At 46.8% G+C, this 19,045-nt stretch overlaps 54 non-coding genes across 54 annotated transcripts; all 54 read left to right on the forward strand.

The window, feature by feature from the left end:
- The first annotated feature begins 220 nt into the window (after positions 1–220).
- On the forward strand, positions 221–339 carry LOC145152194 (5S ribosomal RNA). The gene has a single exon (XR_013732725.1). It is a non-coding gene; the product is annotated as a 5S ribosomal RNA (ribosomal RNA).
- A 230-nt stretch (positions 340–569) lies between these two features.
- Positions 570–687, forward strand: LOC145143507 (5S ribosomal RNA). Its single transcript, XR_013724537.1, has one exon. It is a non-coding gene; the product is annotated as a 5S ribosomal RNA (ribosomal RNA).
- Positions 688–917: 230 nt separating this feature from the next.
- Positions 918–1,036, forward strand: LOC145148025 (5S ribosomal RNA). Its single transcript, XR_013728926.1, has one exon. It is a non-coding gene; the product is annotated as a 5S ribosomal RNA (ribosomal RNA).
- Positions 1,037–1,269: 233 nt separating this feature from the next.
- On the forward strand, positions 1,270–1,388 carry LOC145144546 (5S ribosomal RNA). The gene has a single exon (XR_013725559.1). It is a non-coding gene; the product is annotated as a 5S ribosomal RNA (ribosomal RNA).
- A 238-nt stretch (positions 1,389–1,626) lies between these two features.
- Positions 1,627–1,745, forward strand: LOC145144780 (5S ribosomal RNA). The gene has a single exon (XR_013725782.1). It is a non-coding gene; the product is annotated as a 5S ribosomal RNA (ribosomal RNA).
- A 230-nt stretch (positions 1,746–1,975) lies between these two features.
- On the forward strand, positions 1,976–2,093 carry LOC145143508 (5S ribosomal RNA). The gene has a single exon (XR_013724538.1). It is a non-coding gene; the product is annotated as a 5S ribosomal RNA (ribosomal RNA).
- Positions 2,094–2,324: 231 nt separating this feature from the next.
- LOC145155602 (5S ribosomal RNA) lies at positions 2,325–2,443 on the forward strand. Its single transcript, XR_013736034.1, has one exon. It is a non-coding gene; the product is annotated as a 5S ribosomal RNA (ribosomal RNA).
- Positions 2,444–2,674: 231 nt separating this feature from the next.
- LOC145149295 (5S ribosomal RNA) lies at positions 2,675–2,793 on the forward strand. The gene has a single exon (XR_013730145.1). It is a non-coding gene; the product is annotated as a 5S ribosomal RNA (ribosomal RNA).
- A 230-nt stretch (positions 2,794–3,023) lies between these two features.
- LOC145146546 (5S ribosomal RNA) lies at positions 3,024–3,142 on the forward strand. The gene has a single exon (XR_013727485.1). It is a non-coding gene; the product is annotated as a 5S ribosomal RNA (ribosomal RNA).
- Positions 3,143–3,380: 238 nt separating this feature from the next.
- LOC145152195 (5S ribosomal RNA) lies at positions 3,381–3,499 on the forward strand. Its single transcript, XR_013732726.1, has one exon. It is a non-coding gene; the product is annotated as a 5S ribosomal RNA (ribosomal RNA).
- Positions 3,500–3,731: 232 nt separating this feature from the next.
- Positions 3,732–3,849, forward strand: LOC145146598 (5S ribosomal RNA). The gene has a single exon (XR_013727535.1). It is a non-coding gene; the product is annotated as a 5S ribosomal RNA (ribosomal RNA).
- A 238-nt stretch (positions 3,850–4,087) lies between these two features.
- On the forward strand, positions 4,088–4,206 carry LOC145152196 (5S ribosomal RNA). Its single transcript, XR_013732727.1, has one exon. It is a non-coding gene; the product is annotated as a 5S ribosomal RNA (ribosomal RNA).
- A 230-nt stretch (positions 4,207–4,436) lies between these two features.
- On the forward strand, positions 4,437–4,554 carry LOC145143510 (5S ribosomal RNA). Its single transcript, XR_013724541.1, has one exon. It is a non-coding gene; the product is annotated as a 5S ribosomal RNA (ribosomal RNA).
- Positions 4,555–4,786: 232 nt separating this feature from the next.
- LOC145155604 (5S ribosomal RNA) lies at positions 4,787–4,905 on the forward strand. The gene has a single exon (XR_013736036.1). It is a non-coding gene; the product is annotated as a 5S ribosomal RNA (ribosomal RNA).
- A 231-nt stretch (positions 4,906–5,136) lies between these two features.
- Positions 5,137–5,255, forward strand: LOC145149296 (5S ribosomal RNA). The gene has a single exon (XR_013730146.1). It is a non-coding gene; the product is annotated as a 5S ribosomal RNA (ribosomal RNA).
- Positions 5,256–5,485: 230 nt separating this feature from the next.
- LOC145146548 (5S ribosomal RNA) lies at positions 5,486–5,604 on the forward strand. Its single transcript, XR_013727487.1, has one exon. It is a non-coding gene; the product is annotated as a 5S ribosomal RNA (ribosomal RNA).
- Positions 5,605–5,842: 238 nt separating this feature from the next.
- On the forward strand, positions 5,843–5,961 carry LOC145152198 (5S ribosomal RNA). Its single transcript, XR_013732729.1, has one exon. It is a non-coding gene; the product is annotated as a 5S ribosomal RNA (ribosomal RNA).
- A 232-nt stretch (positions 5,962–6,193) lies between these two features.
- LOC145143511 (5S ribosomal RNA) lies at positions 6,194–6,311 on the forward strand. Its single transcript, XR_013724542.1, has one exon. It is a non-coding gene; the product is annotated as a 5S ribosomal RNA (ribosomal RNA).
- A 231-nt stretch (positions 6,312–6,542) lies between these two features.
- LOC145146539 (5S ribosomal RNA) lies at positions 6,543–6,661 on the forward strand. Its single transcript, XR_013727478.1, has one exon. It is a non-coding gene; the product is annotated as a 5S ribosomal RNA (ribosomal RNA).
- Positions 6,662–6,892: 231 nt separating this feature from the next.
- Positions 6,893–7,011, forward strand: LOC145153324 (5S ribosomal RNA). The gene has a single exon (XR_013733840.1). It is a non-coding gene; the product is annotated as a 5S ribosomal RNA (ribosomal RNA).
- Positions 7,012–7,242: 231 nt separating this feature from the next.
- On the forward strand, positions 7,243–7,361 carry LOC145143987 (5S ribosomal RNA). Its single transcript, XR_013725010.1, has one exon. It is a non-coding gene; the product is annotated as a 5S ribosomal RNA (ribosomal RNA).
- Positions 7,362–7,599: 238 nt separating this feature from the next.
- Positions 7,600–7,718, forward strand: LOC145152199 (5S ribosomal RNA). Its single transcript, XR_013732730.1, has one exon. It is a non-coding gene; the product is annotated as a 5S ribosomal RNA (ribosomal RNA).
- Positions 7,719–7,948: 230 nt separating this feature from the next.
- LOC145152200 (5S ribosomal RNA) lies at positions 7,949–8,067 on the forward strand. Its single transcript, XR_013732731.1, has one exon. It is a non-coding gene; the product is annotated as a 5S ribosomal RNA (ribosomal RNA).
- A 231-nt stretch (positions 8,068–8,298) lies between these two features.
- LOC145145311 (5S ribosomal RNA) lies at positions 8,299–8,417 on the forward strand. Its single transcript, XR_013726290.1, has one exon. It is a non-coding gene; the product is annotated as a 5S ribosomal RNA (ribosomal RNA).
- A 231-nt stretch (positions 8,418–8,648) lies between these two features.
- LOC145148026 (5S ribosomal RNA) lies at positions 8,649–8,767 on the forward strand. Its single transcript, XR_013728927.1, has one exon. It is a non-coding gene; the product is annotated as a 5S ribosomal RNA (ribosomal RNA).
- Positions 8,768–8,999: 232 nt separating this feature from the next.
- Positions 9,000–9,118, forward strand: LOC145152201 (5S ribosomal RNA). Its single transcript, XR_013732732.1, has one exon. It is a non-coding gene; the product is annotated as a 5S ribosomal RNA (ribosomal RNA).
- A 230-nt stretch (positions 9,119–9,348) lies between these two features.
- LOC145144499 (5S ribosomal RNA) lies at positions 9,349–9,467 on the forward strand. The gene has a single exon (XR_013725508.1). It is a non-coding gene; the product is annotated as a 5S ribosomal RNA (ribosomal RNA).
- A 237-nt stretch (positions 9,468–9,704) lies between these two features.
- LOC145154168 (5S ribosomal RNA) lies at positions 9,705–9,823 on the forward strand. Its single transcript, XR_013734653.1, has one exon. It is a non-coding gene; the product is annotated as a 5S ribosomal RNA (ribosomal RNA).
- Positions 9,824–10,055: 232 nt separating this feature from the next.
- On the forward strand, positions 10,056–10,174 carry LOC145152202 (5S ribosomal RNA). The gene has a single exon (XR_013732733.1). It is a non-coding gene; the product is annotated as a 5S ribosomal RNA (ribosomal RNA).
- Positions 10,175–10,405: 231 nt separating this feature from the next.
- On the forward strand, positions 10,406–10,524 carry LOC145152637 (5S ribosomal RNA). Its single transcript, XR_013733166.1, has one exon. It is a non-coding gene; the product is annotated as a 5S ribosomal RNA (ribosomal RNA).
- Positions 10,525–10,754: 230 nt separating this feature from the next.
- On the forward strand, positions 10,755–10,873 carry LOC145143615 (5S ribosomal RNA). Its single transcript, XR_013724644.1, has one exon. It is a non-coding gene; the product is annotated as a 5S ribosomal RNA (ribosomal RNA).
- Positions 10,874–11,103: 230 nt separating this feature from the next.
- Positions 11,104–11,222, forward strand: LOC145144500 (5S ribosomal RNA). The gene has a single exon (XR_013725509.1). It is a non-coding gene; the product is annotated as a 5S ribosomal RNA (ribosomal RNA).
- A 237-nt stretch (positions 11,223–11,459) lies between these two features.
- Positions 11,460–11,578, forward strand: LOC145145403 (5S ribosomal RNA). Its single transcript, XR_013726378.1, has one exon. It is a non-coding gene; the product is annotated as a 5S ribosomal RNA (ribosomal RNA).
- Positions 11,579–11,812: 234 nt separating this feature from the next.
- LOC145153325 (5S ribosomal RNA) lies at positions 11,813–11,931 on the forward strand. Its single transcript, XR_013733841.1, has one exon. It is a non-coding gene; the product is annotated as a 5S ribosomal RNA (ribosomal RNA).
- A 230-nt stretch (positions 11,932–12,161) lies between these two features.
- LOC145135833 (5S ribosomal RNA) lies at positions 12,162–12,280 on the forward strand. Its single transcript, XR_013720075.1, has one exon. It is a non-coding gene; the product is annotated as a 5S ribosomal RNA (ribosomal RNA).
- Positions 12,281–12,517: 237 nt separating this feature from the next.
- On the forward strand, positions 12,518–12,636 carry LOC145152205 (5S ribosomal RNA). The gene has a single exon (XR_013732735.1). It is a non-coding gene; the product is annotated as a 5S ribosomal RNA (ribosomal RNA).
- Positions 12,637–12,866: 230 nt separating this feature from the next.
- Positions 12,867–12,985, forward strand: LOC145152206 (5S ribosomal RNA). Its single transcript, XR_013732736.1, has one exon. It is a non-coding gene; the product is annotated as a 5S ribosomal RNA (ribosomal RNA).
- A 233-nt stretch (positions 12,986–13,218) lies between these two features.
- LOC145145227 (5S ribosomal RNA) lies at positions 13,219–13,337 on the forward strand. The gene has a single exon (XR_013726212.1). It is a non-coding gene; the product is annotated as a 5S ribosomal RNA (ribosomal RNA).
- A 231-nt stretch (positions 13,338–13,568) lies between these two features.
- On the forward strand, positions 13,569–13,687 carry LOC145152207 (5S ribosomal RNA). The gene has a single exon (XR_013732737.1). It is a non-coding gene; the product is annotated as a 5S ribosomal RNA (ribosomal RNA).
- A 230-nt stretch (positions 13,688–13,917) lies between these two features.
- On the forward strand, positions 13,918–14,036 carry LOC145153555 (5S ribosomal RNA). Its single transcript, XR_013734056.1, has one exon. It is a non-coding gene; the product is annotated as a 5S ribosomal RNA (ribosomal RNA).
- A 230-nt stretch (positions 14,037–14,266) lies between these two features.
- LOC145153327 (5S ribosomal RNA) lies at positions 14,267–14,385 on the forward strand. The gene has a single exon (XR_013733842.1). It is a non-coding gene; the product is annotated as a 5S ribosomal RNA (ribosomal RNA).
- A 230-nt stretch (positions 14,386–14,615) lies between these two features.
- Positions 14,616–14,734, forward strand: LOC145152208 (5S ribosomal RNA). Its single transcript, XR_013732738.1, has one exon. It is a non-coding gene; the product is annotated as a 5S ribosomal RNA (ribosomal RNA).
- A 238-nt stretch (positions 14,735–14,972) lies between these two features.
- LOC145152209 (5S ribosomal RNA) lies at positions 14,973–15,091 on the forward strand. The gene has a single exon (XR_013732739.1). It is a non-coding gene; the product is annotated as a 5S ribosomal RNA (ribosomal RNA).
- A 230-nt stretch (positions 15,092–15,321) lies between these two features.
- Positions 15,322–15,440, forward strand: LOC145143853 (5S ribosomal RNA). The gene has a single exon (XR_013724884.1). It is a non-coding gene; the product is annotated as a 5S ribosomal RNA (ribosomal RNA).
- Positions 15,441–15,671: 231 nt separating this feature from the next.
- Positions 15,672–15,790, forward strand: LOC145145896 (5S ribosomal RNA). Its single transcript, XR_013726848.1, has one exon. It is a non-coding gene; the product is annotated as a 5S ribosomal RNA (ribosomal RNA).
- A 232-nt stretch (positions 15,791–16,022) lies between these two features.
- Positions 16,023–16,141, forward strand: LOC145135840 (5S ribosomal RNA). The gene has a single exon (XR_013720081.1). It is a non-coding gene; the product is annotated as a 5S ribosomal RNA (ribosomal RNA).
- A 234-nt stretch (positions 16,142–16,375) lies between these two features.
- LOC145146963 (5S ribosomal RNA) lies at positions 16,376–16,494 on the forward strand. Its single transcript, XR_013727883.1, has one exon. It is a non-coding gene; the product is annotated as a 5S ribosomal RNA (ribosomal RNA).
- Positions 16,495–16,723: 229 nt separating this feature from the next.
- On the forward strand, positions 16,724–16,842 carry LOC145141209 (5S ribosomal RNA). Its single transcript, XR_013722496.1, has one exon. It is a non-coding gene; the product is annotated as a 5S ribosomal RNA (ribosomal RNA).
- A 230-nt stretch (positions 16,843–17,072) lies between these two features.
- On the forward strand, positions 17,073–17,191 carry LOC145154674 (5S ribosomal RNA). Its single transcript, XR_013735137.1, has one exon. It is a non-coding gene; the product is annotated as a 5S ribosomal RNA (ribosomal RNA).
- Positions 17,192–17,420: 229 nt separating this feature from the next.
- Positions 17,421–17,538, forward strand: LOC145143512 (5S ribosomal RNA). Its single transcript, XR_013724543.1, has one exon. It is a non-coding gene; the product is annotated as a 5S ribosomal RNA (ribosomal RNA).
- Positions 17,539–17,774: 236 nt separating this feature from the next.
- LOC145153329 (5S ribosomal RNA) lies at positions 17,775–17,893 on the forward strand. The gene has a single exon (XR_013733844.1). It is a non-coding gene; the product is annotated as a 5S ribosomal RNA (ribosomal RNA).
- A 230-nt stretch (positions 17,894–18,123) lies between these two features.
- LOC145155642 (5S ribosomal RNA) lies at positions 18,124–18,242 on the forward strand. Its single transcript, XR_013736071.1, has one exon. It is a non-coding gene; the product is annotated as a 5S ribosomal RNA (ribosomal RNA).
- Positions 18,243–18,472: 230 nt separating this feature from the next.
- Positions 18,473–18,590, forward strand: LOC145146970 (5S ribosomal RNA). Its single transcript, XR_013727889.1, has one exon. It is a non-coding gene; the product is annotated as a 5S ribosomal RNA (ribosomal RNA).
- Positions 18,591–18,820: 230 nt separating this feature from the next.
- On the forward strand, positions 18,821–18,939 carry LOC145155422 (5S ribosomal RNA). The gene has a single exon (XR_013735863.1). It is a non-coding gene; the product is annotated as a 5S ribosomal RNA (ribosomal RNA).
- The last annotated feature ends 106 nt before the right edge of the window (positions 18,940–19,045 follow it).

A 19,045-nucleotide genomic window follows, 5' to 3' on the forward strand; every position in this document is an offset into this window, starting at 1 on the left:
TTGCGTTTTTTTAGATTTTACGTGCGGTTTTTTTTTTGTTTTTTTTTCTTTCTTGCTATTTCTATGCTCGGGTGGCCTCCGCTTCATGGTTCATGGTTCATGGTTTTCGTATTTTTGGAACGGACCCGATCGGTCTCGTGGGTCCCACGCCTCGCGTAGGAAAACAAAGGAGGTTCTGCGTCTTTTAAGACATAAAAGCAATAAGCATGGATAGTATTTCGGGTGCGATCATACCAGCACTAATGCACCGGATCCCATCAGAACTCCGCAGTTAAGCGTGCTTGGGCGAGAGTAGTACTAGGATGGGTGACCCCCTGGGAAGTCCTCGTGTTGCACCCCTTTTTTCGTTGCCCGTTTGCGTTTTTTTAGATTTTACGTGCAGTTTTTTTTTTGTTTTTTTTTTCTTTCTTGCTATTTCTATGCTCGGGTGGCCTCCGCTTCATGGTTCATGGTTTTCGTATTTTTGGAACGGAGCTGATCGGTCTCGTGGGTCCCACGCCTCGCGTACAAAAACAAAGGAGGTTCTGCGTCTTTTAAGACATAAAAGCAATAATCATGAATAGTATTTCGGGTGCGATCATACCAGCACTAATGCACCGGATCCCATCAGAACTCCGCAGTTAAGCGTGCTTGGGCGAGAGTAGTACTAGGATGGGTGACCCCTGGGAAGTCCTCGTGTTGCACCCCCCTTTTTCGTTGCCCGTTTGCGTTTTTTTTAGATTTTACGTGCGGTTTTTTTTTGTTTTTTTTTCTTTCTTGCTATTTCTATGCTCGGGTGGCCTCCGCTTCATGGTTCATGGTTTTCGTATTTTTGGAACGGAGCCGATCGGTCACGTGGGTCCCACGCCTCGCTTACGAAAACAAAGGAGGTTCTGCGTCTTTTAAGACATAAAAGCAATAAGCATGGATAGTATTTCGGGTGCGATCATACCAGCACTAATGCACCGGATCCCATCAGAACTCCGCAATTAAGCGTGCTTGGGCGAGAGTAGTACTAGGATGGGTGACCCCCTGGTAAGTCCTCGTGTTGCACCCCCTTTTTCGTTGCCCGTTTGCGTTTTTTTAGATTTTACGTGCGGTTTTTTTTTTTTTGTTTTTTTTTTCTTTCTTGCTATTTCTATGCTCGGGTGGCCTCCGCTTCATGGTTCATGGTTTTCGTATTTTTGGAACGGAGCCGATCGGTCACGTGGGTCCCACGCCTCGCTTACGAAAACAAAGGAGGTTCTGCGTCTTTTAAGACATAAAAGCAATAAGCATGGATAGTATTTCGGGTGCGATCATACCAGCACTAATGCACCGGATCCCATCAGAACTCTGCAGTTAAGCGTGCTTGGGCGAGAGTAGTACTAGGATGGGTGACCCCCTGGGAAGTCCTCGTGTTGCAACCCCCTTTTTCGTTGCCCGTTTGCGTTTTTTTAGATTTTACGTGCGGTTTTTTTTTTTGTTTTTTTTTCTTTCTTGCTATTTCTATGCTCGGGTGGCCTCCGCTTCATGGTTCATGGTTCATGGTTTTCGTATTTTTGGAACGGACCCGATCGGTCTCGTGGGTCCCACGCCTCGCGTAGGAAAACAAAGGAGGTTCTGCGTCTTTTAAGACATAAAAGCAATAAGCATGGATAGTATTTCGGGTGCGATCATACCAGCACTAATGCACCGGATCCCATCAGAACTCCGCAGTTAAGCGTGCTTGGGCGAGAGTAGTACTAGGATGGGTGACCCCCTGGGAAGTCCTCTTGTTGCACCCCTTTTTTCGTTGCCCGTTTGCGTTTTTTTAGATTTTACGTGCAGTTTTTTTTTTGTTTTTTTTTTCTTTCTTGCTATTTCTATGCTCGGGTGGCCTCCGCTTCATGGTTCATGGTTTTCGTATTTTTGGAACGGAGCTGATCGGTCTCGTGGGTCTCACGCCTCGCGTACGAAAACAAAGGAGGTTCTGCGTCTTTTAAGACATAAAAGCAATAATCATGAATAGTATTTCGGGTGCGATCATACCAGCACTAATGCACCGGATCCCATCAGAACTCCGCAGTTAAGCGTGCTTGGGCGAGAGTAGTACTAGGATGGGTGACCCCTGGGAAGTCCTCGTGTTGCACCCCCTTTTTTCGTTGCCCGTTTGCGTTTTTTTTAGATTTTACGTGCTGTTTTTTTTTTGTTTTTGTTTCTTTCTTGCTGTTTCTATGCTCGGGTGGCCTCCGCTTCATGGTTCATGGTTTTCGTATTTTTGGAACGGAGCCGATCGGTCACGTGGGTCCCACGCCTCGCGTACGAAAACAAAGGAGGTTCTGCGTCTTTTAAGACATAAAAGCAATAAGCATGGATAATATTTCGGGTGCGATCATACCAGCACTAATGCACCAGATCCCATCAGAACTCCGCAGTTAAGCGTGCTTGGGCGAGAGTAGTACTAGGATGGGTGACCCCCTGGGAAGTCCTCGTGTTGCACCCCCCTTTTTCGTTGCCCGTTTGCGTTTTTTTTAGATTTTACGTGCGGTTTTTTTTTTCTTTTTTTTTCTTTCTTGCTATTTCTATGCTCGGGTGGCCTCCGCTTCATGGTTCATGGTTTTCGTATTTTTGGAACGGAGCCGATCGGTCACGTGGGTCCCACGCCTCGCTTACGAAAACAAAGGAGGTTCTGCGTCTTTTAAGACATAAAAGCAATAAGCATGGATAGTATTTCGGATGCGATCATACCAGCACTAATGCACCGGATCCCATCAGAACTCCGCAATTAAGCGTGCTTGGGCGAGAGTAGTACTAGGATGGGTGACCCCCTGGTAAGTCCTCGTGTTGCACCCCCTTTTTCGTTGCCCGTTTGCGTTTTTTTAGATTTTACGTGCGGTTTTTTTTTTGTTTTTTTTTTCTTTCTTGCTATTTCTATGCTCGGGTGGCCTCCGCTTCATGGTTCATGGTTTTCGTATTTTTGGAACGGAGCCGATCGGTCACGTGGGTCCCACGCCTCGCTTACGAAAACAAAGGAGGTTCTGCGTCTTTTAAGACATAAAAGTAATAAGCATGGATAGTATTTCGGGTGCGATCATACCAGCACTAATGCACTGGATCCCATCAGAACTCTGCAGTTAAGCGTGCTTGGGCGAGAGTAGTACTAGGATGGGTGACCCCCTGGGAAGTCCTCGTGTTGCAACCCCCTTTTTCGTTGCCCGTTTGCGTTTTTTTAGATTTTACGTGCGGTTTTTTTTTTTGTTTTTTTTTCTTTCTTGCTATTTCTATGCTCGGGTGGCCTCCGCTTCATGGTTCATGGTTCATGGTTTTCGTATTTTTGGAACGGACCCGATCGGTCTCGTGGGTCCCACGCCTCGCGTAGGAAAACAAAGGAGGTTCTGCGTCTTTTAAGACATAAAAGCAATAAGCATGGATAGTATTTCGGGTGCGATCATACCAGCACTAATGCACCGGATCCCATCAGAACTCCGCAGTTAAGCGTGCTTGGGCGAGAGTAGTACTAGGATGGGTGACCCCCTGGGAAGTCCTCGTGTTGCACCCCTTTTTTCGTTGCCCGTTTGCGTTTTTTTAGATTTTACGTGCAGTTTTTTTTTTGTTTTTTTTTTTTCTTTCTTGCTATTTCTATGCTCGGGTGGCCTCCGCTTCATGGTTCATGGTTTTCGTATTTTTGGAACGGAGCTGATCGGTCTCGTGGGTCCCACGCCTCGCGTACGAAAACAAAGGAGGTTCTGCGTCTTTTAAGACATAAAAGCAATAATCATGAATAGTATTTCGGGTGCGATCATACCAGCACTAATGCACCGGATCCCATCAGAACTCCGCAGTTAAGCGTGCTTGGGCGAGAGTAGTACTAGGATGGGTGACCCCTGGGAAGTCCTCGTGTTGCAACCCCCTTTTTCGTTGCCCGTTTGCGTTTTTTTAGATTTTACGTGCGGTTTTTTTTTTTGTTTTTTTTTCTTTCTTGCTATTTCTATGCTCGGGTGGCCTCCGCTTCATGGTTCATGGTTCATGGTTTTCGTATTTTTGGAACGGACCCGATCGGTCTCGTGGGTCCCACGCCTCGCGTAGGAAAACAAAGGAGGTTCTGCGTCTTTTAAGACATAAAAGCAATAAGCATGGATAGTATTTCGGGTGCGATCATACCAGCACTAATGCACCGGATCCCATCAGAACTCCGCAGTTAAGCGTGCTTGGGCGAGAGTAGTACTAGGATGGGTGACCCCCTGGGAAGTCCTCGTGTTGCACCCCTTTTTTCGTTGCCCGTTTGCGTTTTTTTAGATTTTACGTGCAGTTTTTTTTTTGTTTTTTTTTTCTTTCTTGCTATTTCTATGCTCGGGTGGCCTCCGCTTCATGGTTCATGGTTTTCGTATTTTTGGAACGGAGCTGATCGGTCTCGTGGGTCTCACGCCTCGCGTACGAAAACAAAGGAGGTTCTGCGTCTTTTAAGACATAAAAGCAATAATCATGAATAGTATTTCGGGTGCGATCATACCAGCACTAATGCACCGGATCCCATCAGAACTCCGCAGTTAAGCGTGCTTGGGCGAGAGTAGTACTAGGATGGGTGACCCCTGGGAAGTCCTCGTGTTGCACCCCCCTTTTTCGTTGCCCGTTTGCGTTTTTTTTAGATTTTACGTGCTGTTTTTTTTTTTGTTTTTGTTTCTTTCTTGCTGTTTCTATGCTCGGGTGGCCTCCGCTTCATGGTTCATGGTTTTCGTATTTTTGGAACGGAGCCGATCGGTCACGTGGGTCCCACGCCTCGCGTACGAAAACAAAGGAGGTTCTGCGTCTTTTAAGACATAAAAGCAATAAGCATGGATAATATTTCGGGTGCGATCATACCAGCACTAATGCACCAGATCCCATCAGAACTCCGCAGTTAAGCGTGCTTGGGCGAGAGTAGTACTAGGATGGGTGACCCCCTGGGAAGTCCTCGTGTTGCACCCCCCTTTTTCGTTGCCCGTTTGCGTTTTTTTTAGATTTTACGTGCGGTTTTTTTTTTCTTTTTTTTTCTTTCTTGCTATTTCTATGCTCGGGTGGCCTCCGCTTCATGGTTCATGGTTTTCGTATTTTTGGAACGGAGCCGATCGGTCACGTGGGTCCCACGCCTCGCTTACGAAAACAAAGGAGGTTCTGCGTCTTTTAAGACATAAAAGCAATAAGCATGGATAGTATTTCGGATGCGATCATACCAGCACTAATGCACCGGATCCCATCAGAACTCCGCAATTAAGCGTGCTTGGGCGAGAGTAGTACTAGGATGGGTGACCCCCTGGTAAGTCCTCGTGTTGCACCCCCTTTTTCGTTGCCCGTTTGCGTTTTTTTAGATTTTACGTGCGGTTTTTTTTTTGTTTTTTTTTTCTTTCTTGCTATTTCTATGCTCGGGTGGCCTCCGCTTCATGGTTCATGGTTTTCGTATTTTTGGAACGGAGCCGATCGGTCACGTGGGTCCCACGCCTCGCTTACGAAAACAAAGGAGGTTCTGCGTCTTTTAAGACATAAAAGTAATAAGCATGGATAGTATTTCGGGTGCGATCATACCAGCACTAATGCACTGGATCCCATCAGAACTCTGCAGTTAAGCGTGCTTGGGCGAGAGTAGTACTAGGATGGGTGACCCCCTGGGAAGTCCTCGTGTTGCAACCCCCTTTTTCGTTGCCCGTTTGCGTTTTTTTAGATTTTACGTGCGGTTTTTTTTTTTGTTTTTTTTTCTTTCTTGCTATTTCTATGCTCGGGTGGCCTCCGCTTCATGGTTCATGGTTCATGGTTTTCGTATTTTTGGAACGGACCCGATCGGTCTCGTGGGTCCCACGCCTCGCGTAGGAAAACAAAGGAGGTTCTGCGTCTTTTAAGACATAAAAGCAATAAGCATGGATAGTATTTCGGGTGCGATCATACCAGCACTAATGCACCGGATCCCATCAGAACTCCGCAGTTAAGCGTGCTTGGGCGAGAGTAGTACTAGGATGGGTGACCCCCTGGGAAGTCCTCGTGTTGCACCCCTTTTTTCGTTGCCCGTTTGCGTTTTTTTAGATTTTACGTGCAGTTTTTTTTTTGTTTTTTTTTTTTCTTTCTTGCTATTTCTATGCTCGGGTGGCCTCCGCTTCATGGTTCATGGTTTTCGTATTTTTGGAACGGAGCTGATCGGTCTCGTGGGTCCCACGCCTCGCGTACGAAAACAAAGGAGGTTCTGCGTCTTTTAAGACATAAAAGCAATAATCATGAATAGTATTTCGGGTGCGATCATACCAGCACTAATGCACCGGATCCCATCAGAACTCCGCAGTTAAGCGTGCTTGGGCGAGAGTAGTACTAGGATGGGTGACCCCTGGGAAGTCCTCGTGTTGCACCCCCCTTTTTCGTTGCCCGTTTGCGTTTTTTTTAGATTTTACGTGCTGTTTTTTTTTTGTTTTTGTTTCTTTCTTGCTGTTTCTATGCTCGGGTGGCCTCCGCTTCATGGTTCATGGTTTTCGTATTTTTGGAACGGAGCCGATCGGTCACGTGGGTCCCACGCCTCGCGTACGAAAACAAAGGAGGTTCTGCGTCTTTTAAGACATAAAAGCAATAAGCATGGATAGTATTTCGGGTGCGATCATACCAACACTAATGCACCAGATCCCATCAGAACTCCGCAGTTAAGCGTGCTTGGGCGAGAGTAGTACTAGGATGGGTGACCCCCTGGGAAGTCCTCGTGTTGCACCCCCCTTTTTCGTTGCCCGTTTGCGTTTTTTTTAGATTTTACGTGCGGTTTTTTTTTTGTTTTTTTTTCTTTCTTGCTATTTCTATGCTCGGGTGGCCTCCGCTTCATGGTTCATGGTTTTCGTATTTTTGGAACGGAGCCGATCGGTCACGTGGGTCCCACGCCTCGCGTACGAAAACAAAGGAGGTTCTGCGTCTTTTAAGACATAAAAGCAATAAGCATGGATAGTATTTCGGGTGCGATCATACCAGCACTAATGCACCGGATCCCATCAGAACTCCGCAGTTAAGCGTGCTTGGGCGAGAGTAGTACTAGGATGGGTGACCCCGTGGGAAGTCCTCGTGTTGCACCCCTTTTTTCGTTGCCCGTTTGCGTTTTTTTTAGATTTTACGTGCTGTTTTTTTTTTTGTTTTTTTTTCTTTCTTGCTGTTTCTATGCTCGGGTGGCCTCCGCTTCATGGTTGATGGTTTTCGTATTTTTGGAACGGAGCCGATCGATCTCGTGGGTCCCACGCCTCGCGTACGAAAACAAAGGAGGTTCTGCGTCTTTTAAGACATAAAAGCAATAAGCATGAATAGTATTTCGGGTGCGATCATACCAGCACTAATGCACCGGATCCCATCAGAACTCCGCAGTCAAGCGTGCTTGGGCGAGAGTAGTACTAGGATGGGTGACCCCCTGGGAAGTCCTCGTGTTGCAACCCCCTTTTTCGTTGCCCGTTTGCGTTTTTTTAGATTTTACGTGCGGTTTTTTTTTTGTTTTTTTTTTCTTTCTTGCTATTTCTATGCTCGGGTGGCCTCCGCTTCATGGTTCATGGTTCATGGTTTTCGTATTTTTGGAACGGACCCGATCGGTCTCGTGGGTCCCACGCCTCGCGTAGGAAAACAAAGGAGGTTCTGCGTCTTTTAAGACATAAAAGCAATAAGCATGGATAGTATTTCGGGTGCGATCATACCAGCACTAATGCACCGGATCCCATCAGAACTCCGCAGTTAAGCGTGCTTGGGCGAGAGTAGTACTAGGATGGGTGACCCCCTGGGAAGTCCTCGTGTTGCACCCCTTTTTTCGTTGCCCGTTTGCGTTTTTTTAGATTTTACGTGCAGTTTTTTTTTTGTTTTTTTTTTCTTTCTTGCTATTTCTATGCTCGGGTGGCCTCCGCTTCATGGTTCATGGTTTTCGTATTTTTGGAACGGAGCTGATCGGTCTCGTGGGTCCCACGCCTCGCGTACGAAAACAAAGGAGGTTCTGCGTCTTTTAAGACATAAAAGCAATAATCATGAATAGTATTTCGGGTGCGATCATACCAGCACTAATGCACCGGATCCCATCAGAACTCCGCAGTTAAGCGTGCTTGGGCGAGAGTAGTACTAGGATGGGTGACCCCCTGGGAAGTCCTCGTGTTGCACCCCCTTTTTCGTTGCCCGTTTGCGTTTTTTTTAGATTTTACGTGCTGTTTTTTTTTTTGTTTTTGTTTCTTTCTTGCTGTTTCTATGCTCGGGTGGCCTCCGCTTCATGGTTCATGGTTTTCGTATTTTTGGAACGGAGCCGATCGGTCACGTGGGTCCCACGCCTCGCGTACGAAAACAAAGGAGGTTCTGCGTCTTTTAAGACATAAAAGCAATAAGCATGGATAATATTTCGGGTGCGATCATACCAGCACTAATGCATCAGATCCCATCAGAACTCCGCAGTTAAGCGTGCTTGGGCGAGAGTAGTACTAGGATGGGTGACCCCCTGGGAAGTCCTCGTGTTGCACCCCCCTTTTTCGTTGCCCGTTTGCGTTTTTTTTAGATTTTACGTGCGGTTTTTTTTTTGTTTTTTTTTCTTTCTTGCTATTTCTATGCTCGGGTGGCCTCCGCTTCATGGTTCATGGTTTTCTTATTTTTGGAACGGAGCCGATCGGTCACGTGGGTCCCACGCCTCGCTTACGAAAACAAAGGAGGTTCTGCGTCTTTTAAGACATAAAAGCAATAAGCATGGATAGTATTTCGGGTGCGATCATACCAGCACTAATGCACCGGATCCCATCAGAACTCCGCAATTAAGCGTGCTTGGGCGAGAGTAGTACTAGGATGGGTGACCCCCTGGTAAGTCCTCGTGTTGCACCCCCCTTTTTCGTTGCCCGTTTGCGTTTTTTTAGATTTTACGTGCGGTTTTTTTTTTTGTTTTTTTTTTCTTTCTTGCTATTTCTATGCTCGGGTGGCCTCCGCTTCATGGTTCATGGTTTTCGTATTTTTGGAACGGAGCCGATCGGTCACGTGGGTCCCACGCCTCGCTTACGAAAACAAAGGAGGTTCTGCGTCTTTTAAGACATAAAAGCAATAAGCATGGATAGTATTTCGGGTGCGATCATACCAGCACTAATGCACCGGATCCCATCAGAACTCCGCAGTTAAGCGTGCTTGGGCGAGAGTAGTACTAGGATGGGTGACCCCCTGGGAAGTCCTCGTGTTGCACCCCCCTTTTCCGTTGCCCGTTTGCGTTTTTTTAGATTTTACGTGCGGTTTTTTTTTTGTTTTTTTTTCTTTCTTGCTATTTCTATGCTCGGGTGGCCTCCGCTTCATGGTACATGGTTTTCGTATTTTTGGAACGGAGCCGATCGGTCTCGTGGGTCCCACGCCTCGCGTACGAAAACAAAGGAGGTTCTGCGTCTTTTAAGACATAAAAGCAATAAGCATGGATAATATTTCGGGTGCGATCATACCGGCACTAATGCACCGGATCCCATCAGAAGTCCGCAGTTAAGCGTGCTTGGGCGAGAGTAGTACTAGGATGGGTGACCCCCTGGGAAGTCCTCGTGTTGCACCCCTTTTTTCGTTGCCCGTTTGCGTTTTTTTAGATTTTACGTGCGGTTTTTTTTTTGTTTTTTTTTTCTTTCTTGCTATTTCTATGCTCGGGTGGCCTCCGCTTCATGGTTCATGGTTCATGGTTTTCGTATTTTTGGAACGGACCCGATCGGTCTCGTGGGTCCCACGCCTCGCGTAGGAAAACAAAGGAGGTTCTGCGTCTTTTAAGACATAAAAGCAATAAGCATGGATTGTATTTCGGGTGCGATCATACCAGCACTAATGCACCGGATCCCATCAGAACTCCGCAGTTAAACGTGCTTGGGCGAGAGTAGTACTAGGATGGGTGACCCCCTGGGAAGTCCTCGTGTTGCACCCCTTTTTTCGTTGCCCGTTTGCGTTTTTTTAGATTTTACGTGCAGTTTTTTTTTTTTGTTTTTTTTTTCTTTTTTGCTATTTCTATGCTCGGGTGGCCTCCGCTTCATGGTTCATTGTTTTCGTATTTTTGGAACGGAGCCGACCGGTCTCGTGGGTCCCACGCCTCGCGTACGAAAACAAAGGAGGTTCTGCGTCTTTTAAGACATAAAAGCAATAATCATGAATAGTATTTCGGGTGCGATCATACCAGCACTAATGCACCGGATCCCATCAGAACTCCGCAGTTAAGCGTGCTTGGGCGAGAGTAGTACTAGGATGGGTGACCCCCTGGGAAGTCCTCGTGTTGCACCCCCCTTTTTCGTTGCCCGTTTGCGTTTTTTTTAGATTTTACGTGCTGTTTTTTTTTTTTTTTTGTTTCTTTCTTGCTGTTTCTATGCTCGGGTGGCCTCCGATTCATGTTTCATGGTTTTCGTATTTTTGGAACGGAGCCGATCGGTCACGTGGGTCCCACGCCTCGTGTACGAAAACAAAGGAGGTTCTGCGTCTTTTAAGACATAAAAGCAATAAGCACGGATAGTATTTCGGGTGCGATCATACCAGCACTAATGCACCGGATCCCATCAGAACTCCGCAGTTAAGCGTGCTTGGGCGAGAGTAGTACTAGGATGGGTGACCCCCTGGGAAGTCCTCGTGTTGCACCCTCCTTTTCCGTTGCCCGTTTGCGTTTTTTTAGATTTTACGTGCGGTTTTTTTTTTGTTTTTTTTTCTTTGTTGCTATTTCTATGCTCGGGTGGCCTCCGCTTCATGGTTCATGGTTTTCGTATTTTTTCAACGGAGCCGATCGGTCACGTGGGTCCCACGCCTCGCGTACGAAAACAATGGAGGTTCTGCGTCTTTTAAGACATAAAAGCAATAAGCATGGATAGTATTTCGGGTGCGATCATACCAGCACTAATGCACCGGATCCCATCAGAACTCCGCAGTTAAGCGTGCTTGGGCGAGAGTAGTACTAGGATGAGTGACCCCCTGGGAAGTCCTCGTGTTGCACCCCCCTTTTTCGTTGCCTGTTTGCTTTTTTTTTAGATTTTACGTGCGGTTTTTTTTTGTTTTTTTTTCTTTCTTGCTATTTCTATGCTCGGGTGGCCTCCACTTCATAGTTCATGGTTTTCGTATTTTTGGAACTGAGCCGATCGGTCACGTGGGTCCCACGCCTCGCTTACGAAAACAAAGGAGGTTCTGCGTCTTTTAAGACATAAAAGCAATAAGCATGGATAATATTTCGGGTGCGATCATACCGGCACTAATGCACCGGATCCCATCAGAAGTCCGCAGTTAAGCGTGCTTGGGCGAGAGTAGTACTAGGATGGGTGACCCCCTGGGAAGTCCTCGTGTTGCACCCCTTTTTTCGTTGCCCGTTTGCGTTTTTTTAGATTTTACGTGCGGTTTTTTTTTTGTTTTTTTTTTCTTTCTTGCTATTTCTATGCTCGGGTGGCCTCCGCTTCATGGTTCATGGTTCATGGTTTTCGTATTTTTGGAACGGACCCGATCGGTCTCGTGGGTCCCACGCCTCGCGTAGGAAAACAAAGGAGGTTCTGCGTCTTTTAAGACATAAAAGCAATAAGCATGGATAATATTTCGGGTGCGATCATACCAGCACTAATGCACCGGATCCCATCAGAACTCTGCAGTTAAGCGCGCTTGGGCGAGAGTAGTACTAGGATGGGTGACCCCCTGGGAAGTCCTCGTGTTGCACCCCTTTTTTCGTTGCCCGTTTGCGTTTTTTTAGATTTTACGTGCGTTTTTTTTTGTTTTTTTTTCTTTCTTGCTATTTCTATGCTCGGGTGGCCTCCGCTTCATGGTTCATGGTTCATGGTTTTCGTATTTTTGGAACGGAGCCGATCGGTCTCGTGGGTCCCACGCCTCGCGTACGAAAACAAAGGAGGTTCTGCGTCTTTTAAGACATAAAAGCAATAAGCATGGATAGTATTTCGGGTGCGATCATACCAGCACTAATGCACCGGATCCCATCAGAACTCCGCAGTTAAGCGTGCTTGGGCGAGAGTAGTACTAGGATGGGTGACCCCGTGGGAAGTCCTCGTGTTGCACCCCTTTTTTCGTTGCCCGTTTGCGTTTTTTTTAGATTTTACGTGCTGTTTTTTTTTTGTTTTTTTTTCTTTCTTGCTGTTTCTATGCTCGGGTGGCCTCCGCTTCATGGTTGATGGTTTTCGTATTTTTGGAACGGAGCCGATCGGTCTCGTGGGTCCCACGCCTCGCGTACGAAAACAAAGGAGGTTCTGCGTCTTTTAAGACATAAAAGCAATAAGCATGGATAGTATTTCGGGTGCGATCATACCAGCACTAATGCACCGGATCCCATCAGAACTCCGCAGTTAAGCGTGCTTGGGCGAGAGTAGTACTAGGATGGGTGACCCCTTGGGAAGTCCTCGTGTTGCAACCCCCTTTTTCGTTGCCCGTTTGCGTTTTTTTAGATTTTACGTGCGGTTTTTTTTTTGTTTTTTTTTCTTTCTTGCTATTTCTATGCTCGGGTGGCCTCCGCTTCATGGTTCATGGTTCATGGTTTTCGTATTTTTGGAACGGACCCGATCGGTCTCGTGGGTCCCACGCCTCGCGTAGGAAAACAAATGAGGTTCTGCGTCTTTTAAGACATAAAAGCAATAAGCATGGATAGTATTTCGGGTGCGATCATACCAGCACTAATGCACCGGATCCCATCAGAACTCCGCAGTTAAGCGTGCTTGGGCGAGAGTAGTACTAGGATGGGTGACCCCCTGGGAAGTCCTCGTGTTGCACCCCTTTTTTCGTTGCCCGTTTGCGTTTTTTTAGATTTTACGTGCAGTTTTTTTTTTGTTTTTTTTTTCTTTCTTGCTATTTCTATGCTCGGGTGGCCTCCGCTTCATGGTTCATGGTTTTCGTATTTTTGGAACGGAGCTGATCGGTCTCGTGGGTCCCACGCCTCGCGTACGAAAACAAAGGAGGTTCTGCGTCTTTTAAGACATAAAAGCAATAATCATGAATAGTATTTCGGGTGCGATCATACCAGCACTAATGCACCGGATCCCATCAGAACTCCGCAGTTAAGCGTGCTTGGGCGAGAGTAGTACTAGGATGGGTGACCCCCTGGGAAGTCCTCGTGTTGCACCCCCCTTTTTCGTTGCCCGTTTGCGTTTTTTTTAGATTTTACGTGCTGTTTTTTTTTTTTTTTTTTGTTTCTTTCTTGCTGTTTCTATGCTCGGGTGGCCTCCGCTTCATGGTTCATGGTTTTCGTATTTTTGGAACGGAGCCGATCGGTCACGTGGGTCCCACGCCTCGCGTACGAAAACAAAGGAGGTTCTGCGTCTTTTAAGACATAAAAGCAATAAGCACGGATAGTATTTCGGGTGCGATAATACCAGCACTAATGCACCGGATCCCATCAGAATTCCGCAGTTAAGCGTGCTTGGGCGAGAGTAGTACTAGGATGGGTGACCCCCTGGGAAGTCCTCGTGTTGCACCCTCCTTTTCCGTTGCCCGTTTGCGTTTTTTTAGATTTTACGTGCGGTTTTTTTTTTTGTTTTTTTTTCTTTCTTGCTATTTCTATGCTCGGGTGGCCTCCGCTTCATGGTTCATGGTTTTCGTATTTTTTCAACGGAGCCGATCGGTCACGTGGGTCCCACGCCTCGCGTACGAAAACAATGGAGGTTCTGCGTCTTTTAAGACATAAAAGCAATAAGCATGGATTGTATTTCGGGTGCGATCATACCAGCACTAATGCACCGGATCCCATCAGAACTCCGCAGTTAAGCGTGCTTGGGCGAGAGTAGTACTAGGATGGGTGACCCCCTGGGAAGTCCTCGTGTTGCACCCCCCTTTTTCGTTGCCTGTTTGCTTTTTTTTTTAGATTTTACGTGCGTTTTTTTTTTGTTTTTTTTCTTTCTTGCTATTTCTATGCTCGGGTGGCCTCCGCTTCATAGTTCATGGTTTTCGTATTTTTGGAACGGAGCCGATCGGTCACGTGGGTCCCACGCCTCGCTTACGAAAACAAAGGAGGTTCTGCGTCTTTTAAGACATAAAAGCAATAAGCATGAATAGTATTTCGGGTGCGATCATACCAGCACTAATGCACCGGATCCCATCAGAACTCCGCAGTTAAGCGTGCCTGGGCGAGAGTAGTACTAGGATGGGTGACCCCCTGGGAAGTCCTCGTGTTGCACCCCTTTTTTCGTTGCCCGTTTGCGTTTTTTTAGATTTTACGTGCGTTTTTTTTTTTTTTTCTTTCTTGCTATTTCTATGCTCGGGTGGCCTCCGCTTCATGGTTCATGGTTCATGGTTTTCGTATTTTTGGAACGGAGCCGATCGATCTCGTGGGTCCCATGCCTCGCGTACGAAAACAAAGGAGGTTCTGCGTCTTTTAAGACATAAAAGCAATAAGCATGGATAGTATTTCGGGTGCGATCATACCAGCACTAATGCACCGGATCCCATCAGAACTCCGCAGTTAAGCGTGCTTGGGCGAGAGTAGTACTAGGATGGGTGACCCCGTGGGAAGTCCTCGTGTTGCACCCCTTTTTTCGTTGCCCGTTTGCGTTTTTTTTAGATTTTACGTGCTGTTTTTTTTTTTGTTTTTTTTCTTTCTTGCTGTTTCTATGCTCGGGTGGCCTCCGCTTCATGGTTGATGGTTTTCGTATTTTTGGAACGGAGCCGATCGGTCTCGTGGGTCCCACGCCTCGCGTACGAAAACAAAGGAGGTTCTGCGTCTTTTAAGACATAAAAGCAATAAGCATGGATAGTATTTCGGGTGCGATCATACCAGCACTAATGCACCGGATCCCATCAGAACTCCGCAGTTAAGCGTGCTTGGGCGAGAGTAGTACTAGGATGGGTGACCCCCTGGGAAGTCCTCGTGTTGCACCCCCCTTTTTCGTTGCCCGTTTGCGTTTTTTTAGATTTTACGTGCGGTTTTTTTTTTGTTTTTTTTTTCTTTCTTGCTATTTCTATGCTCGGGTGGCCTCCGCTTCATGGTTCATGGTTCATGGTTTTCGTATTTTTGGAACGGACCCGATCGGTCTCGTGGGTCCCACGCCTCGCGTAGGAAAACAAATGAGGTTCTGCGTCTTTTAAGACATAAAAGCAATAAGCATGGATAGTATTTCGGGTGCGATCATACCAGCACTAATGCACCGGATCCCATCAGAACTCCGCAGTTAAGCGTGCTTGGGCGAGAGTAGTACTAGGATGGGTGACCCCCTGGGAAGTCCTCGTGTTGCACCCCGTTTTTCGTTGCCCGTTTGCGTTTTTTTAGATTTTACGTGCAGTTTTTTTTTTGTTTTTTTTTTCTTTCTTGCTATTTCTATGCTCGGGTGTCCTCCGCTTCATGGTTCATGGTTTTCGTATTTTTGGAACGGAGCCGATCGGTCTCGTGGGTCCCACGCCTCGCGTACGAAAACAAAGGAGGTTCTGCGTCTTTTAAGACATAAAAGCAATAATCATGAATAGTATTTCGGGTGCGATCATAGCAGCACTAATGCACCGGATCCCATCAGAACTCCGCAGTTAAGCGTGCTTGGGCGAGAGTAGTACTAGGATGGGTGACCCCCTGGGAAGTCCTCGTGTTGCACCCCCCTTTTTCGTTGCCCGTTTGCGTTTTTTTTAGATTTTACGTGCTGTTTTTTTTTTGTTTTTGTTTCTTTCTTGCTGTTTCTATGCTCGGGTGGCCTCCGCTTCATGGTTCATGGTTTTCGTATTTTTGGAACGGAGCCGATCGGTCACGTGGGTCCCACGCCTCGCGTACGAAAACAAAGGAGGTTCTGCGTCTTTTAAGACATAAAAGCAATAAGCATGGATAGTATTTCGGGTGCGATCATACCAGCACTAATGCACCAGATCCCATCAGAACTCCGCAGTTAACCGTGCTTGGGCGAGAGTAGTACTTGGATGGGTGACCCCCTGGGAAGTCCTCGTGTTGCACCCCCCTTTTTCGTTGCCCGTTTGCGTTTTTTTTAGATTTTACGTGCGGTTTTTTTTTTGTTTTTTTTTTCTTTCTTGCTATTTCTATGCTCGGGTGGCCTCCGCTTCATGGTTCATGGTTTTCGTATTTTTGGAACGGAGCCGATCGGTCACGTGGGTCCCACGCCTCGCTTACGAAAACAAAGGAGGTTCTGCGTCTTATAAGACATAAAAGCAATAAGCATGGATAGTATTTCGGGTGCGATCATACCAGCACTAATGCACCGGATCCCATCAGAACTCTGCAGCTAAGCGTGCTTGGGCGAGAGTAGTACTAGGATGGGTGACCCCCTGGGAAGTCCTCGTGTTGCACCCCCCTTTTTCGTTGCCCGTTTGCGTTTTTTTAGATTTTACGTGCGGTTTTTTTTTTTGTTTTTTTTTTTTCTTTCTTGCTATTTCTATGCTCGGGTGGCCTCCGCTTCATGGTTCATGGTTTTCGTATTTTTGGAACGGAGCCGATCGGTCACGTGGGTCCCACGCCTCGCTTACGAAAACAAAGGAGGTTCTGCGTCTTTTAAGACATAAAAGCAATAAGCATGGATAGTATTTCGGGTGCGATCATACCAGCAGTAATGCACCGGATCCTATCAGAACTCCGCAGTTAAGCGTGCTTGGGCGAGAGTAGTACTAGGATGGGTGACCCCCTGGGAAGTCCTCGTGTTGCACCCCCCTTTATCGTTGCACGTTTGCGTTTTTTTAGATTTTACGTGCGGTTTTTTTTTGTTTTTTTTTCTTTCTTGCTATTTCTATGCTCGGGTGGCCTCCGCTTCATGGTTCATGGTTTTCGTATTTTTGCAACGGAGCCGATCGGTCACGTGGGTCCCACGCCTCGCGTACGAAAACAAAGGATGTTCTGCGTCTTTTAAGACATAAAAGCAATAAGCATGGATAGTATTTTGGGTGCGATCATACCAGCATTAATGCACCGGATCACATCAGAACTCCGCAGTTAAGCGTGCTTGGGCGAGAGTAGTACTAGGATGGGTGACCCCCTGGGAAGTCCTCGTGTTGCACCCCCCTTTTTCGTTGCCCGTTTGCGATTTTTTAGATTTTACGTGCGGTTTTTTTTTTGTTTTTTTTTCTTTCTTGCTATTTCTATGCTCGGGTGGCCTCCGCTTCATGGTTCATGGTTTTCGTATTTTTGGAACGGAGCCGATCGGTCTCGTGGGTCCCACGCCTCGCGTACGAAAACAAAGGAGGTTCTGCGTCTTTTAAGACATAAAAGCAATAAGCATGGATAGTATTTCGGGTGTGATCATACCAGCACTAATGCACCGGATCCCATCAGAACTCCGCAGTTAAGCGTGCTTGGGCGAGAGTAGTACTATGATGGGTGACCCCCTGGGAAGTCCTCGTGTTGCACCCCTTTTTTCGTTGCCCGTTTGCGTTTTTTTAGATTTTACGTGGGGTTTTTTTTTTGTTTTTTTTTGTTTTTTGCTATTTCTATGCTCGGGTGGCCTCCGCTTCATGGTTCATGGTTTTCGTATTTTTGGAACGGATCCGATCGGTCTCGTGGGTCCCACGCCTCGCGTACGAAAACAAAGGAGGTTCTGCGTCTTTTAAGACATAAAAGCAATAAGCATGGATAGTATTTCGGGTGCGATCATACCAGCACTAATGCACCGGATCCCATCAGAACTCCGCAGTTAAGCGTGCTTGGGCGAGAGTAGTACTAGGATGGGTGACCCCTGGGAAGTCCTCGTGTTGCACCCCTTTTTTCGTTGCCCGTTTGCGTTTTTTTAGATTTTACGTGCGTTTTTTTTTTTGTTTTTTTTTCTTTCTTGCTATTTCTATGCTCGGGTGGCCTCCGCTTCATGGTTCATGGTTCATGGTTTTCGTATTTTTGGAACGGAGCCGATCGGTCTCGTGGGTCCCACGCCTCGCGTACGAAAACAAAGGAGGTTCTGCGTCTTTTAAGACATAAAAGCAATAAGCATGGATAGTATTTCGGGTGCGATCATACCAGCACTAATGCACCGGATCCCATCAGAACTCCGCAGTTAAGCGTGCTTGGGCGAGAGTAGTACTAGGATGGGTGACCCCGTGGGAAGTCCTCGTGTTGCACCCCTTTTTTCGTTGCCCGTTTGCGTTTTTTTTAGATTTTACGTGCTGTTTTTTTTTTATTTTTTTTTCTTTCTTGCTGTTTCTATGCTCGGGTGGCCTCCGCTTCATGGTTGATGGTTTTCGTATTTTTGGAACGGAGCCGATCGGTCTCGTGGGTCCCACGCCTCGCGTACGAAAACAAAGGAGGTTCTGCGTCTTTTAAGACATAAAAGCAATAAGCATGGATAGTATTTCGGGTGCGATCATACCAGCACTAATGCACCGGATCCCATCAGAACTCCGCAGATAAGCGTGCTTGGGCGAGAGTAGTACTAGGATGGGTGACCCCCTGGGAAGTCCTCGTGTTGCACCCCCCTTTTACGTTGCCCGTTTGCGTTTTTTTAGATTTTACGTGCGGTTTTTTTTTTGTTTTTTTTTCTTTCTTGCTATTTCTATTCTCGGGTGGCCTCCGCTTCATGGTTCATGGTTTTCGTATTTTTGCAACGGAGCCGATCGGTCACGTGGGTCCCACGCCTCGCGTACGAAAACAAAGGATGTTCTGCGTCTTTTAAGACATAAAAGCAATAAGCATGGATAGTATTTCGGGTGCGATCATACCAGCACTAATGCACCGGATCCCATCAGAACTTCGCAGTTAAGCGTGCTTGGGCGAGAGTAGTACTAGGATGGGTGACCCCTGGGAAGTCCTCGTGTTGCACCCCCCTTTTTCGTTGCCTATTTGCGTTTTTTTTAGATTTTACGTGCGGTTTTTTTTTTTTTTTTTTTCTTTCTTGCTATTTCTATGCTCGGGTGGCCTCCGCTTCATGGCTCATGGTTTTCGTATTTTTGGAACGGAGCCGATCGGTCACGTGGGTCCCACGCCTCGCTTACGAAAACAAAGGAGGTTCTGCGTCTTTTAAGACATAAAAGCAATAAGCATGGATAGTATTTCGGGTGCGATCATACCAGCACTAATGCACTGGATCCCATCAGAACTCCGCAGTTAAGCGTGCTTGGGCGAGAGTAGTACTAGGATGGGTGACCCCGTGGGAAGTCCTCGTGTTGCACCCCCCTTTTTCGTTGCCCGTTTGCGTTTTTTTAGATTTTACGTGCGGTTTTTTTTTTGTTTTTTTTTCTTTCTTGCTATTTCTATGCTCGGGTGGCCTCCGCTTCATGG

The sequence above is a fragment of the Lactuca virosa genome, chromosome 1, assembly GCF_052849685.1.
Source record: "Lactuca virosa cultivar CGN04683 chromosome 1, Lactuca_virosa_CGN04683_v6, whole genome shotgun sequence".
Lineage (NCBI taxonomy): Eukaryota > Viridiplantae > Streptophyta > Magnoliopsida > Asterales > Asteraceae > Lactuca > Lactuca virosa.